General features: G+C 39.6%; 1 protein-coding gene and 1 long non-coding RNA gene across 8 annotated transcripts in view; both read left to right on the top strand.

The window, feature by feature from the left end:
* The window catches only part of SIK3 (SIK family kinase 3), a 296,083-nt gene that overhangs the window by 135,210 nt on the left and 146,568 nt on the right, over nt 1-14,305 (top strand). The gene's annotated exons all lie outside the window — the stretch shown is intronic.
* Nucleotides 1-14,305, top strand: part of LOC111166948 (uncharacterized) — a 105,603-nt gene that overhangs the window by 89,994 nt on the left and 1,304 nt on the right. The window contains exon 1 of the long non-coding RNA XR_002642718.2: nt 1-14,305. This exon is cut by the window's left edge and continues 89,994 nt beyond it. This is a non-coding gene — a long non-coding RNA (uncharacterized LOC111166948).

The raw sequence follows: 14,305 nt of genomic DNA, 5'->3' as shown, positions 1-14,305 counted from the left end.
TTTCTGGTTCTGGGAAAAAAAGAATTTTTTCTGTTTAATTTCTGTAGAAAATAACCCCTTAGGAATAGTCCACTCTCTATTATGTGTAACAATGGAAAGAAATTATTTTCTGGATGGTACAACACAATGACTCATCCAAAACTATCTCTTGGAATTAAGAATGTAATCATAATACATCCCTAAATACTCATTTAAACATGTTTAAACAGTCCCATTCAGCCTTCCCTTTTATTACTCCTTCACACCCCATTGTGGTTTAGCCTGACTAATCTATTTGCAACACATCAGCAATCTTACTACAAAACGTTTACAGCTTCAATTTGTAAAAGGGGGCGTGGGGTGGGGATTTCAGATTTCATCTCTACACTCTATAGATATATTTCTCTAAAAAACATAGTAAGGGCTTCCCTGGTGGCGCAGTGGTTGAGAATCTGCCTGCCAATGCAGGGGACACAGGTTCGAGCCCTGGCCTGGGAAGATCCCACATGCCGCGGAGCAACTGGGCCCGTGAGCCACAACTACTGAGCCTGCGTGTGTGGAGCCTGTGCTCCGCAACAAGAGAGGCCGAGATAGTGAGAGGCCCGCGCACCACGATGAAGAGTGGCCCCTGCTCGCCGCAACTAGAGAAAGCCCTCTCAGAGAAATGAAGACCCAGCACAGCCAAAAATAAATAAATTAATAAAAAAAAAAACAAAAATACCCCCATAGTAATCGTTTTTTTGGTTGACTCATATAATGTAATTTAATGAAGCGGGGTAGATAACCTTGGCCTTCCTCCGTAGGAATAGCATTTAAACACTTAAAGGAAAAGTTCAATAGGACAGTGGCCTTGGGGACAGGGAGTGGGAGCACAGTTGGCATATGACCCAATAAGCCAACAGAGAAGAAAGAAGAGTCCCACACTAAGCTGAGAGAACCCTGGTGATGTAATAGGCACAGGCCTTGGGAACTGAAGAGGGTAGTTGAGGTGGAAAAAAGAGAAAAGTCAGACTTTGGTATTCTAGTAGGTCTTGCACGCCTCACCTCCAATACCTATGAGAACATAGCAGGCTAATCCTCTTGTCTCTGGTTTATCGGCTCTCTCCATGTAGGGGATACCTGTCACAGCTTTTACCCCAGGACTGGAGAAGTTACGCTTCCCATCCCAGCCATCCTTTTGCAGAGAAGAGTCTCTAAAACCTTCAATATGGATGCTGAGAGTACTATAGGTATTTGGAAAGGGGAAGGGGAAAGAGTAAATTCCAAGTGCAGGGAGGTCTTATTTTGCTTCCCTTCCTTTCCTTCCCTCTCTGATCTTCAGAAAGGGGGGCCCATTGTGAGCAAGGAAGGGGGGAAGCCTGTCTGGGAGAGGCTTTTTGGAGACTGAGCTTCCATGGTAGAAGCCTCTCTCCCCTGTCCCACTGATGTTGGTGTGGCCTTTTCTCTGGGCAGCCAGAATCAACCTCCTTAGGGATAAACTGATAACAGGAGTTGTCATTAGTGTTACTCTAAAATTTTCATATTTTTAATACATATTTTTTCCCAAATGCATCTTCAGTATCCGGACTTTGGAGGTAGATAAAGTTTCGTAAGATTGATTAATGCTGATCTAGAAGTTGAGAAATAAACAAAAGTGGTACCAGTTTAGCATTAAAACAAAATAGATGAAGAAAACATTCTTGAGGAGTAGTTGAACATCCAGCTGTAGGAAAATTTAGATCCAAAGAAAATTTTTAGGAAGACAATAAGGTGTGAATTATTAAGTGAGGATCTCTAAAGGATTTGTAAGGTATGTTGGTTTGTTATAGATGTTAGAGCATGCTAATAAGTATACTGAGATTGACGGCCTATAAAGCAATTGTGACTCCTATGGTATTTACGTAAAGGTTCGTTTTCAACAATAAATTTTGACTTTATGCATTGTATTTTCTTAAAAACACCCACTGATATCTTTGTCTTCCTACCTTTAGTTGGTCTAATTTTGGAACAGTTTATTTCTGGGTTGCTTTCTGTGGACTTAGTGTAATTGCAGACTTATGCTTCAGGAAAGTAATTTTACCAAATGTAAGGCTATTTGCAATTAAGTTTTCTGGTTCAGAAGCCATAATGACTTTATGGATTTGGTTTTTTGTTTATTAGTCAAACATTTTGATTTCCTTACTTTCTGTCTTAATTGTATAGAATTAAGCCCCTTGCCAACAAGATTTTGAAGTAATTCTGGAATTTGAGATTAATATATTTTTAAAAGAAACCATAGTGTTATTTTCTGCAGGAAAGGCTTTTAATCATATATACACACAGTATACATATTTAGTGTGCTTAACTGAATTCAAGGTTTTGACTTCTCTCCATAGAGAATTTGGATTGATTTTTTATAGTTTTGCCTTTTCCTCCTTTGTTTCTGTATTAATAGATTTGTGAGTTTGCAAGGTTACAGTAGAAAAAATATAGAGCTTGGAGTCAGAAGGTACTGGGTTCAGAATTCTAGCGTGATGTTAGGCAAGTTACTTAACCTTTCTGAGACTCAGATTCCTTAGCTGTAAAATGGGATGATTTACTCATCTCTTGGGGTTTTTGTAGGGATAAAACCAGAAAAAAAGTGCTTAGCAATGAATGTTAGTTTATTTTCCTTTGGCAATCATTTAGGCTTAAGGGTCGAATTTTCTACTTGTTTTGGAATAAATTCAAATTTTATGGTTATATTGCAGGATTTTTTTTTTTCAGAGTCAGGCTTTTTTGTATGTCTTCCTCCCTCACAGCTTTTAAAACTGGGTTTTCTGTCTGCCAAACGTATTTCTTTCTAACATATGTTTTCCATAAGTGATGGATTAGTTACTGGAAGGAAGACGGTATGCATTTTTTTAGTGAGGAAGATTGAACAACTTGACGGTACACTGAACTCACATTCTAAACTCTTAGAGTTTGCCTAATGTCAAATTTCTAGCAAGAAAGAAATTCTCTTAATCTGAAAATTATTGTGGTACACCGTAACAGAACTGTGAGCCCCAGGGCCGCGTGGGCTATACAGATAGAATGTTGCCTGGAGCCTCCACCACACACAGTCACTTGTGATTGAATGTGCACTGGCATGTGCACCTGTGTGCATATATCCCCACCCACACCCTCAGCATTCAGTACAGATTTGCTGATTCTAATTGCTGAGGGATGGGCGAGTAGATTGGGTGAAGAGAAGGCAAACAAGCTTACATTAAATGTTAGGTATGTTACAGATATTTAGTTCAACAGATTATTATTTTTCATCCTTTTGCTTTCAGTAGGAAGCTGGTGCTATAATATAATAGAGGATGGGCCAGAGGGAACACTGTGGGTTTGATTAGGAGAGTGGTGAATTATGGATGATAATCTCATTTTGAGGGTTAAGTCCCCAATTCCAGGCTCTTTCTTTCAGTGAATTCACTGGTCTGCTCTGTTGTTGATGGCTTTGCTAGGACTGCTTTCAAATCAGTTCATTTTCCTTTGTGGTAATTGTGTAATGTTCCATAACAAGATTAATCTGAGACAAGGGCTTTTCTGTGAAAGTTGCTGTTTTCATTCTGGGGGAAAAATAGAACAGAATGCCAACTGTGCATTTTTCTTATCCACTCCCCAGGTAAGTGAGGGGTTAAAATAGCCTGAACAGAAATACCTGTATTTGCAAAAAACAGCAGCACCTACCCCCCGGAGTGTTTTACATTTAACCGTTTCACATTGTGAAGGTCTTAGGTTCTTCTCTCTTACTACTTCTCACTTCTCTCTTACTACTTCCCACTTTCACGCCCTTCCCTCCTTCATTGTTTAATATAAAGAGCCTTTGTCTTGAGTACACTTAGAGTGAAGTACTTAGGAGAGACTTCAAATTAAGTCCTGGCCCAAGGTTGACCACAACACTTGATCATGGAGCTTACCTAGATTCTGCTTCTGGCTAGGTATGGAATCTGCCCATCTAAGATCAAAGCTACAGTCCATAAGGAAGCATCCATTGAGCCTTCTTCTTTACCTTCACTTAATAAAGTTCGGTCAGTTTCATATCCTGGTGACTTTACATTTTATACTGTATTTTTACAGATGCTAACCCAGTTATTGCCAAAGACCAAGAGAGAGAGCTCCGTATTCGAACTCCTTTGTCCTCTGTATGTGTGTGTGCATGCGTGTCTGTGTTAGTAGTTGACTCTAAATGAAAGTATAGAGCTGATTACTTTAGCTTGAGCAAAGTTCAAGGAATACTGCATTTATTCATTAATCAGCCTCTGCTTTCTGCTCCCCTTCCTTCCTCCCTCCCTCCCTCCCTCCCTTCCTCCATCCCTCCCTCCCTCCCTCCCTTCCTTCCTTCTCTACTTTACTGTGGCATCATGATTCTTCCTTGCTAGATGCATTTTCATTCCCCCAGTGCTTCACCTTAACCCCACAATGGGAATGAATGACACATATAACATGCCAGATATCCTGCCTCTTTCTGATACACATCTTTCCTGGGGCCATTTAGACTTGCTGTTTATATAAGTATCATGTTCTTGGGGTTGTGATACTTTATATTATCAAAAAGCAGCAAAAAATAGTAACAAATAAGATTTTTAGTATGTACCACATAGAATGTACTCTCTTGTTTATTACTTTGTCAGTTTGTGAACTAGATGTTACTATACCCATTTTAGAGATAAGTAAATTAAGAGAGTAGTTGAACCTGAAGTCCCAAGTTTAGTGAATGACATAGCTGGATTCAAACCCAAGTGGTTTGGACTTCAAAATCAATGCACCGACCTCTGTTGAGTCTGAAGGATACTGACCCAGTGAACCAGCCACTGTCTGTTTCTTTTTTTTTTTTTTAATTATTATTTTATTTATTTATTTTTGGCTGCATTGGGTCTTTGTTGCTGCACGCGGGCTTTCTCTAGTTGCAACGAGTGGTGGTGGGGGCTTCTCTTGTTGCGGCGCGCAGGCTGTAGGGCGTGCGGCCTTCAGTAGTTGTGGCTTGCGAGCTCAGTAGTTGTAGTGCATGGGCTTAGTTACTCCACGGCATGTGGGATCTTCCCAGACAAGGGATCGAACTCGTGTCCCCTGCACTGGCAGATGGATTTGTAACCACTACACCACCAGGGATGTCCCACTTGCACCTTAAAGGGCATTTTTTTTTTTTTTTTTTTTTGCGGTACACAGGCCTCTCACTGTTGTGGCCTCTCCCGTTGCGGAGCACAGGCTCCGGACGCACAGGCTCAGCAGCCACAGCTCACAGGCCCAGCCGCTCCGCGGCATGCGGGACCCGTGTCCCCTGCATCGGCAGGCGGACCCTCAACCACTGCGCCACCAGGGAAGCCCTAAAGGGCATTTTAAACTTGAAACCCACTTCACTATATAGGTTGGCCAAAGTTGCAGTTCTCTGGGACTTTCCAGTATTGGCTTGTGAAGGTTAGTGTGTGGAGAGCTGCATTCCTTACCGTTGGGCTGTGGCCATGGCTGCCATTCTGAAATTTTCCACTTTTAAAGGAGAGTTTGCTGAGTGGAACAGGCATCTCTCTGAGTTGAATAGAAAAGTCTGTATGACAAAGACTCAAGAACTGGACACAGGGACTTCCCTGGTGGCGCAGTGGTTAAGAATCTGCCTGCCAATGCAGGGGACATGGGTTCGATCTCTAATCCAGGAGGATCCCACATGCTGCGGAGCCCGCGGAGCAGCTAAGCCCGTGTGCCACAACTACTGAGCCCGCGTGCCGCAACTACTGAGCCTGTGTGCTGCAACTACTGAAGCCCGTGTGCCTAGAGCCCGTGCTCTGCAACAAGAGAAGCCACCACAGTGAGAAGCCCATGCACCGCAACAAAAAGTAGCCCCCACTGGCTGCAACTAGAGAAAACCCACATGCAGCAATGAAGACCCAGAGCGGCCCAAAATAAATAAAATAAGATGAATAAATTAAAAAAAAATCTAGCAGCTTTGAAACAGACCCAATCATAGCATTAATAGTTTTAAAAAAAATTGGACACGTTATTTGGAGGGTCTTGAGATTTCTAAATTATCTTGTTTATTGTAGCTTTCTACCAGTCTCTGTGTTTGTTGGCCAAGAACTGCCTCGATGAAACAAAGACAGATACAGCAGAGGAAAGCAGAGAAAATGTGGATGTATATGATAGTGTTTTTTCTAAAAAAAAAATTTTTATTGGCGTATAGTTGATTTACAATGTTGTGTTAATTTCAGGTATACAGCAAAGTGAATCAGTTATACATATATCCACTCTACTTTTTTTTTTTAAGATTCTTTTCCCATATAGGCAATTACAGAGTACTGAGTAGAGTTCCCTGTGCTATACAGCAGGTTCTTATTCGTTATCTATTTTTTATGTAGTAGTGTGTATATGTCAATCCCAATCTCTCAATTTATCCCTCCCCTGCCTTATCCCCTGGTAACCATAAGTTTGTTTTCTGCATTAGTGACTCTACTTCTGTTTTGTAAATAAGTTCATCTGTACCCTTTTTTTTAGATTCCACATATAAGCGATATCATATTTTATTGTCTTTCTGTGTCTGACTTCACTCAATATGACAATCTCTAGGTCCATCCATGTTGCTGCAAATGGCATTATTTCATTCTTTTTTATGGCTGAGTAATATTCCATTATATATATATACCACATCTTCTTTATCCATTCCTCTGTTGATGGACATTTAGGTTGCATGTCTCTTTTGTTGTTTTGTTTTATTTTTTAATTGAAGTATAGCTGTTTTACAGTGTTGTGTTAATTACTGCTGTATAGCAAAGTGATTCAGTTATGCATATATATACACATTCTCTTTTCTTTTTTAGTGTTTATTTACTTATTTATTTGGCTGCGTCGGGTCTTAGTTGCAGCACACGGGATCTTTTTAGTTGCGACATGTGGGATCTAGCTCCCTGACCAGGGATTGAACCTGGGCCCCGTGCATTGGGAGCACAGAGTCTTAGCCACTGGACCACCAGGGAAGTCCCACATTCTTTTTTTTTTTATATTCTTTTCCATTATGGTTTATCATAGGATATTAAATATGGTTCTCTGTGCTATACAGTAGGACCTTGTTGTTTATCATTCTATATATAAAAGCTTACATCTGCTAACCCCAGCATACCACTCCACCCCTCCCCCAACCCTCTCCCTGTTGGCAGCCTCTAGTCTGTTATCTATGTCTGTGATTCTGTTTCTGTTTCATAGATAGGTTCATTTGTGTCATATTTTAGAGTCTACAAATAAGTGATATTATATGGTATTTGTCTGTCTCTTTCTGACTTACTTCAATCAGTGTGATAATCTCTAGCTGCATCCATGTTACTGCAAAAATGGCATTATTTTGTTCTTTTTTTATGAGTAGTGTTCCATTGTATATATGTACCACATCTTCATCCATTCATCTGTCGAAGGACATTTAGGTTGTTTCCATGTCTTGGCTATCGTGAATAGTGCTGCTGTGTGAACATAGGTATGAATGTATCTTTTTGAATTATAGTTTTGTTTTAATAAGGAAAATCCTTTTTTGGGCTTCATTCTTGAAATTAAAACTGGGCCAATAGCCTGAGAGCAGAACAGTGCTCTGTCCTTGCTAACTTTTTGATCATTGCAGCTCTATCAAAGCCAAATATAGATCTGGATTTTACTAGATTTGGCAGGATTATAGCAAACCTTGAATCCCGTACAGAAATCTCTCTTAAGAGATTTCATCTCTTGAGGTCAAAATAGAGGCCCTAATATAGTATCTTTGGAAGAAGGAAATTTTGTGGATATTGACTAGATGAACTGCTTTTCTGGTGATATCTTTTTATTTTTTGCTTTGCTACTTATGCACAGGCTCTGTGGTGAGACTGAGCTCAAATTCTAGATCCACCATTTACTAACTGTATGACCTTGGGGAAGTTATTTAACCTCTGTGTGCCTCAATTTCCTTATTTGAAAAAGGATGCTAATAATTGCACCTAACTGTAAGGGTGTTATGAAGATTAAAGGAGATAATGCACCTAAGTGCTTAACAGAGTGCTCGGTGTATAATAAGCCCTCAATAAATGTTAGCTGGTAGTAGTTTTTGTTTCCAGTGCCTCATCCTTTGTTCACACTTTGTTTTTATATTCTGGGTATTATATAGTAAAAATGGAGAAGGGGTCATTGATACAGTCTTCTAAAAACTGATTTCAGATTTAGTAGGAAAAACATTGGACTGGGAGATAAGAGTTTTGGGTTCTAATCCTGGCTTTGACATTAACTATTTGCATGAGACTGGGCAACTCTTAGAGTTTCCTTACCAATTAAATTGAGGTAGCTGCACTAGATGTCTCTGACATGCCTTCTAGTGCTCAAGTCTTGTGACATTAAGCTTCAATTAGAAATCTTTGGTTTGGGGACCTCTTTATTATCCCATAGCTTTTAACCTTGTTTCCCTTCTCATTGCCCAGTAGGAATTGGACTAGTGTTAGTGGAAGGTGGGTTAGGGAGAGGAGGTAGGAGTCTCAGTGCATTTGGGTGGAAGAAAGTTATTGGCAAGTGGGAAGAAGTGCTCTTGCGACTCATGTTTGTTCATTAAAATTAGAAGGAAATGGGACTTCCTCTAATGGGACCACTGGGTGGTCCAGTGGCGAAGACTTGGTGCTCCCAGTGCAGGGGGCCCGGGTTCAATCCGTGGTCAGGGAACTAGATCCCACATGCCACAACTAAGATTTTGCATGCCGCAACTAAAGATCCCGCATGCAGCAATGAAGATTCCGTGTGCTGCAACTAAGGCCCAGCGCAGCCTAAATAAATAATAAATAAATAAATAAATAAATAAAATTTAAAAAAAGGTTAGAAGGAAAGAATTGAATCAGGTCTTAATTAATAGTGTCTTTACTTCCCTCCCCCTTTATTATTATCAGAGGTCAGAGCTGATTAGCAAAATGCATTTACCCAAGTATTTTCAGGGTTCCTGTTTATAGAGTCCAAATAATATTGTTAGTTACTTTTATCAGCATATGCCCCTAAAGGTAGATTCAGTGAACTTAACGTGTCAAAGCTTAATTGAAGACAAGCTCCAGTCTTAGTTCAAACTAGCTAAATTCAGGGTTGTATTCTACGAATTTTGTTTCTAATCAATGGATGATGGGGTTATTTGGAGAGGATTTTTAATATATACAACTCCTATGGTAGCATTTTGTTATTTAATAAATACTTCAGTCTGATTTCTTCTTTTGCTTTTTCTTCACCAGTTTCTCTAGATGCCCAGATGAAGGCAATATCACGTTTAATCAGAGTTTATCATTTTGAGCATTAAATTCTCAGCTTGGATTATTTCAATTCAATTTCCCAAGATATAAATTCTCCAAAAGAGGAAATTTATAACCCTCTGTGATACTGACCCTGCCTAAAGCAATAGAATAGCTATAGTGGCAAAATCTAAATAATAGTAATAATAGCTTCTATTTACAGAGTCCTACTGTATATTATACATGGCATTGTATTGAATATGTTATTTTATTAATCCCGAGAACAACCCTATGAGCTGGGTACTTTTGTTATACCTGTTTTACATTAGAAGAAATTGTGCTTAGAGATGTTAAGCAAATTTGACAAAGTGTAAAGCTAGTAAGTCGTGGAGCTTGAATTCCAAACTAGATCTGCCTGAGTCAGGGCTTTCTTTTATGTTCTTATTCACGAAAGACTCATTGAACAGAAAGGAGTGAGTGTTGGGCACATGCAGCTTGGTGATTCTGTATAAATCCTGTCAGATTTTGAATAGTGTAGACCTGATAAAGTCATTGTTAATTTCTCATCATTACAGGACACTCAGTGTGGCAAAAATCAGTATCATGGGAAGAGATGTTAATGTAGTAGGCAGACTAACATTTTTTTTTTTGGTTGTTGTTGTTGGTTATTGCTCTAGCAACTACTACAAAGGCTGCATTTACTCCACAAGTCATGTATACTTAAGGCAGAACACTGACTGCTTTTCATGCTGGCAAATCCGTACTTTACCAGTATTGGCTACCTGTAAGGAATGTGAGCATGTTGGGTTTTAGAACAGGAAAAACACAACTTCCACCTCATTTCACAGTAGAGTTCACTTAGGGATACAGACTTTTTGGTGACAGTAGCTGGTACTTTCTGCTTGTTATTTCTGATACTTGCATAATGCTAACCTGGTAGATACTGTCAGATGACAAGCCTTCCTCCTACATGTTCTCCATAAAAGAACTGCTAGTGACAAGTATTTTATTATATTGAGAATTTTGCTTCATACTGTTTTAGGATAAAGTGTATTTATCGTGAAGCCAGTATTGTGAAATGTTCTTTCTTTTCTTCCTCTGGAATGTGGCATTTTTTTTCTCAGTAATGAACTAAGATGCAAGTGCATTGTGAAGGAGAAGTTGTTGCCCAGATGGACCCCAGTGAAAGTAACTTATGTAAATAGATTCTGCTTCTGTTTGGGAAAATGATCTAAGATGGATGCTGTGGTTTTTCTTTCCCTTGGGAGACTAATACTTTATCCCAATATTCGCAACTTAAGGTCAGCGTCTACTCCAGAGTCAGGAAGTTTTTTAGATGTTACTATCATGTTCAGACTGTAGGCTTTACTAAGTGGCAAGGGGAATTTAGGCTAGATACAAAGACAGGTTTGGAAAAGCATGGTAAGTTCTGGAAACTGTAAATGGTTTCATAAGGGCCAAAGCACAATGACAGTGTGAGGAAGTGCCAAGAGATGAGAAAGGATAGATTAGTAGAGACCAGGTAATGAAGGAGCTTTGCATTTTATGCTAAGAAATTTGGATTTGTTCCCATAGATAATGGGGAAACTTCTGATATCTTTTAAGAAGGGGGAAGATAGAATCAAATTTGATTTTATTAACTCATGTGGCAACGTGGAAGGTGGATTGAAGGTAGAGAGACTCCTTTATTCATTAGGAGACTGTTGTGATCATTCAAGCAAGGAATAATGACCTGAGTTAGAGAGTTGTTCTAGGGGTACAGAGAAGGGTGTGCTTTATTCATTCATTATTTGAGAAATGTTTAAGTCCCTGTTATGTGTCAGACAGAGAGTTAGTTGTACATTGGGTTAACAAGGTGAACATGATACACTTAATGCCTTCAGGGAGCTTCCAGTCTAGTGTTATTTGTCTATATTTGACAAGTAACAGGCAATTACAGTTTTCAGATACTATAACAAGGAGCTTATGATAGCATGTAGACCTTAACCCAGCCTCAGGGAGCAGGGACTCCTTTTTAGGAAAGCATGAGTAGAAGTCAGCTAAGTAAAGTTGTGCAAGATGTAGGGGTGGGGATTTGGGGTGTTGGAAAGACACAAATGTTTCAGTTGAGGAAATTGTGGCTGGAGGAGGTGAGAGAAAAACTCTAGCTTGTTTACGGAACTATGGATCGTTTAGTGTGGCTGGATTGTGGAGGGCAGGGAAGTGGGTTGCGAGAAATGAGGCCAGGGGAATTAACCAGTCACCTTATGAACTATGAGGAGGAGTTTGCTTAAGAGCAAGTGAACTGTTTTAAGGTGGAGAGGGTCATGATAAAATTAGACCTTTAGAAAAATCCCTTCGGCTGCTTCGTGGAGGACTGGGAGAGGAGGAGGATAACAAGGTGTCAGGGAGGTAGGGGAGGGTTTTTTATTTGTTTGTTTTATTTTTTGAAGCAGAAGGAAGACTGAAGAAGGGAGTGGTCGGTTTTGTCTGAGACTGTTGGGAAGTCCTTAAGATAGAGACTGGGAAGTATCTACTGAATTTGCTATGAGTGGGTCAGTTGGTGACCTTTGTGAGGAGAGTTTCCGTGGAGTAGTTGGGGTGGGAGGCAGATTCCACGGAGTTGAGGAGTGTTAGGTGAGGAGGTGGCAGCACTTGTCCTAGCAGATTGGCCATGAGGAGGTAAGCTGCCGCTGGGAGAAAAGGGAAGAGGAAGAGCCAAGTAAGTGACTGAAGGTTCTAATGAGATTGAAGAGTATCTGTTGCTGTGGTCGCTCCAAGGGGAACAGTGAGGTGGGGGAGGAGAATTAACATTTATTTGAATGCTTGTTTGAAGGCTTGTTGTTCCTCATAATTTTGCAGGACGGGTATTATGATTGTTAGAAAAGTCCGTCTAGCTTGATGCAGATATGGAACTTCAGGATTTCAAGACTTGAAGTAGTTATGGATTATGACTAATCCAGGAGTGGGATTGGGACAACAAAGTAGAGTGGAGATAAAGGTCCTTGGCAATAAGGTCATAGTTATGGGAAGTTGCCTAGGATGGTTGTAACTAGGACGGAAAAGGCAGAGACAGATGCCAGATTCTTCTTGTTCACGTAAAAGAATAAAACAGTCAGTTATTTTACCAGCAAAGCTGGCTTATTTGGGAGCAGCATAGAATTGCACTTCAGAACATGCAACTATGTCAAACCACAAATGATAGTCTGGTAAAGCAAAGGAGAGGGAACTCTTTTATAGAGGAGAAGGGGAAGTTGGGAGGGGCTGTTATACACAAAAAGTCCTTTGGAGGGACCTGGGAATTCGAAGGATAGTGGGCTTTTCATTTGCTGAGTTGTGAGTCTCTCATTGGCTGAGCTGTTGCCTGGCGAGGGGAAAATCTTCCTCCTGCTGTCAGAGATGCAAAGTACATCTCTTCCTGCTGGGATCTGTGCTGATGACAAGTGGTATGTGCGTGAGAGCTCCCCCTTCTGGCCTCCTGACTCCATTTTAGTGAGGTTTCCCTTTATTAGTTTTCACATTCTCCATATATTGAAAGTTTTCACATTCTCCATATATTGAAAGATGACCTGGAAATGACTTATGACATTGACTTAGATAGTAGTGTAGTTGAGTGACAGCTCAACCTCCCTGGAGAGGAAGGTTTCCCTGCTGTCCCCCCACCTATCTGAACGTGGGAGAACTTTGGGGAGAGGGAATTATGATATCCCATATTCTAGTTCCTATTTATGAGGAAAATTTGCCAAGAAGGTAGACTTTTTTAGTTGAGCTCCTTTGCTGAGAGATCAGTGAATGCTCTTTTATGAATAGATTTAGTCTGTGATTTCTCTGTGGAGAAGATTACTGTCAGTTTTTTTTCATATGAATGTGTTTGGAAAACTGCTGCTAAGCAACCTTTTGTCATTTCCTAATGTTTCTATAATCTGGTGTCAATGCCTAATGATCTCATTGGACTAGTGATCTTCCCTCCAGCTATGCTGGCATCAAGTAAGTACATTAATAAACTTTAAGAAATGCATTCATTAAAATCCAGGTAATCACTTTGGAGCAGGCCTTGGCAGTGTGTGAATGAGCTGGACAAGTTAGAGAAAATCTTGAGCCCGAAAGCTACTTTGTCTTTCAGGTTGGTTTGGGCACGGTAACAAGAGATGAATCAGTTGTAATTTAATGGGATCTGTCATTACTTTTATAAGATATATCACTTTAATATGATGCTTTGTCATTAATGTTTTAGTAATATGATAGTCTTAAAGAGAGTTGATATTCCCCCTGTTTTATTATTTCTTGGCTCCATGACAGGACTATGCATTAAAATGCACTTAATATTTTAAAAGGGATGTCTAGGAAAGTAGTTAAAAAACAAACAAATCCCAAGTGGCTTGATCTGATTCATAAACCCTAACAATGTGCAGCTAATTGCAGATAGATTTTATTTTTCAAGGTATTGTGTCACCTCTCTTGTGTATACCTTCTATATTGGAGCATAAGTCATAGAAATGTTATTTTGCCCAACATTGGGTTTGAGAAAATAGTTTCCAAGACAGGAATAGCAGAACAGTGTTATTTTATGCTGTACTTTCCCCTTTTATATAAGCCTGCTAAAGTTCAGAGGTCAGGCAAAGAGGTTTTGGAGGTAAAAGTGAGCTGATAGAAATTTTTAGCAACAATGAAAAAACATATAATTATCTAATATACAAACTTCATATTAGATATACCTTATATACGTATCACCCACAATCAGATAAATGCCAGTTACAATGACAGTCGTTTTTACTTGCCAAAATGGCAAAGCTTTATTTAAAAAGAGATCATACTCAGTGTTGCTCTGGGGGCAGGGGACTAGATAGGCACAACTTTAGTGGTACATATCCACAATGTGTCAACAGCTTTCAAAGTGTATACTCTTTGACTTAGCAGTTTCATTTTTAGAAGTTTGTCTTACAGAAATAATTGCAGGTCAAAACGAAAATGTACCCATAAGAATATTTACTGAAACATCGTTTGGAATAGCAACAAAAAGAAACAAAACAAAACCCAAAAAGTCTAATCCTGGAAGAGCAATTTTAAATTATGACACATTTTCATAACGTTGTAGAAAACTAAAGACATTGAAAGATAAACAATATGTGTTCTTAAGTGGAAAAAGCATATTTCATAGG

This window comes from Delphinapterus leucas, chromosome 7 (assembly GCF_059928025.1).
Source record: "Delphinapterus leucas isolate spDelLeu-1000000601 "Yukka" chromosome 7, BTC_Dleu_Yukka2, whole genome shotgun sequence".
NCBI classification, from domain to species: domain Eukaryota; kingdom Metazoa; phylum Chordata; class Mammalia; order Artiodactyla; family Monodontidae; genus Delphinapterus; species Delphinapterus leucas.
This window is presented reverse-complemented; position numbering and strand designations above follow the sequence as displayed.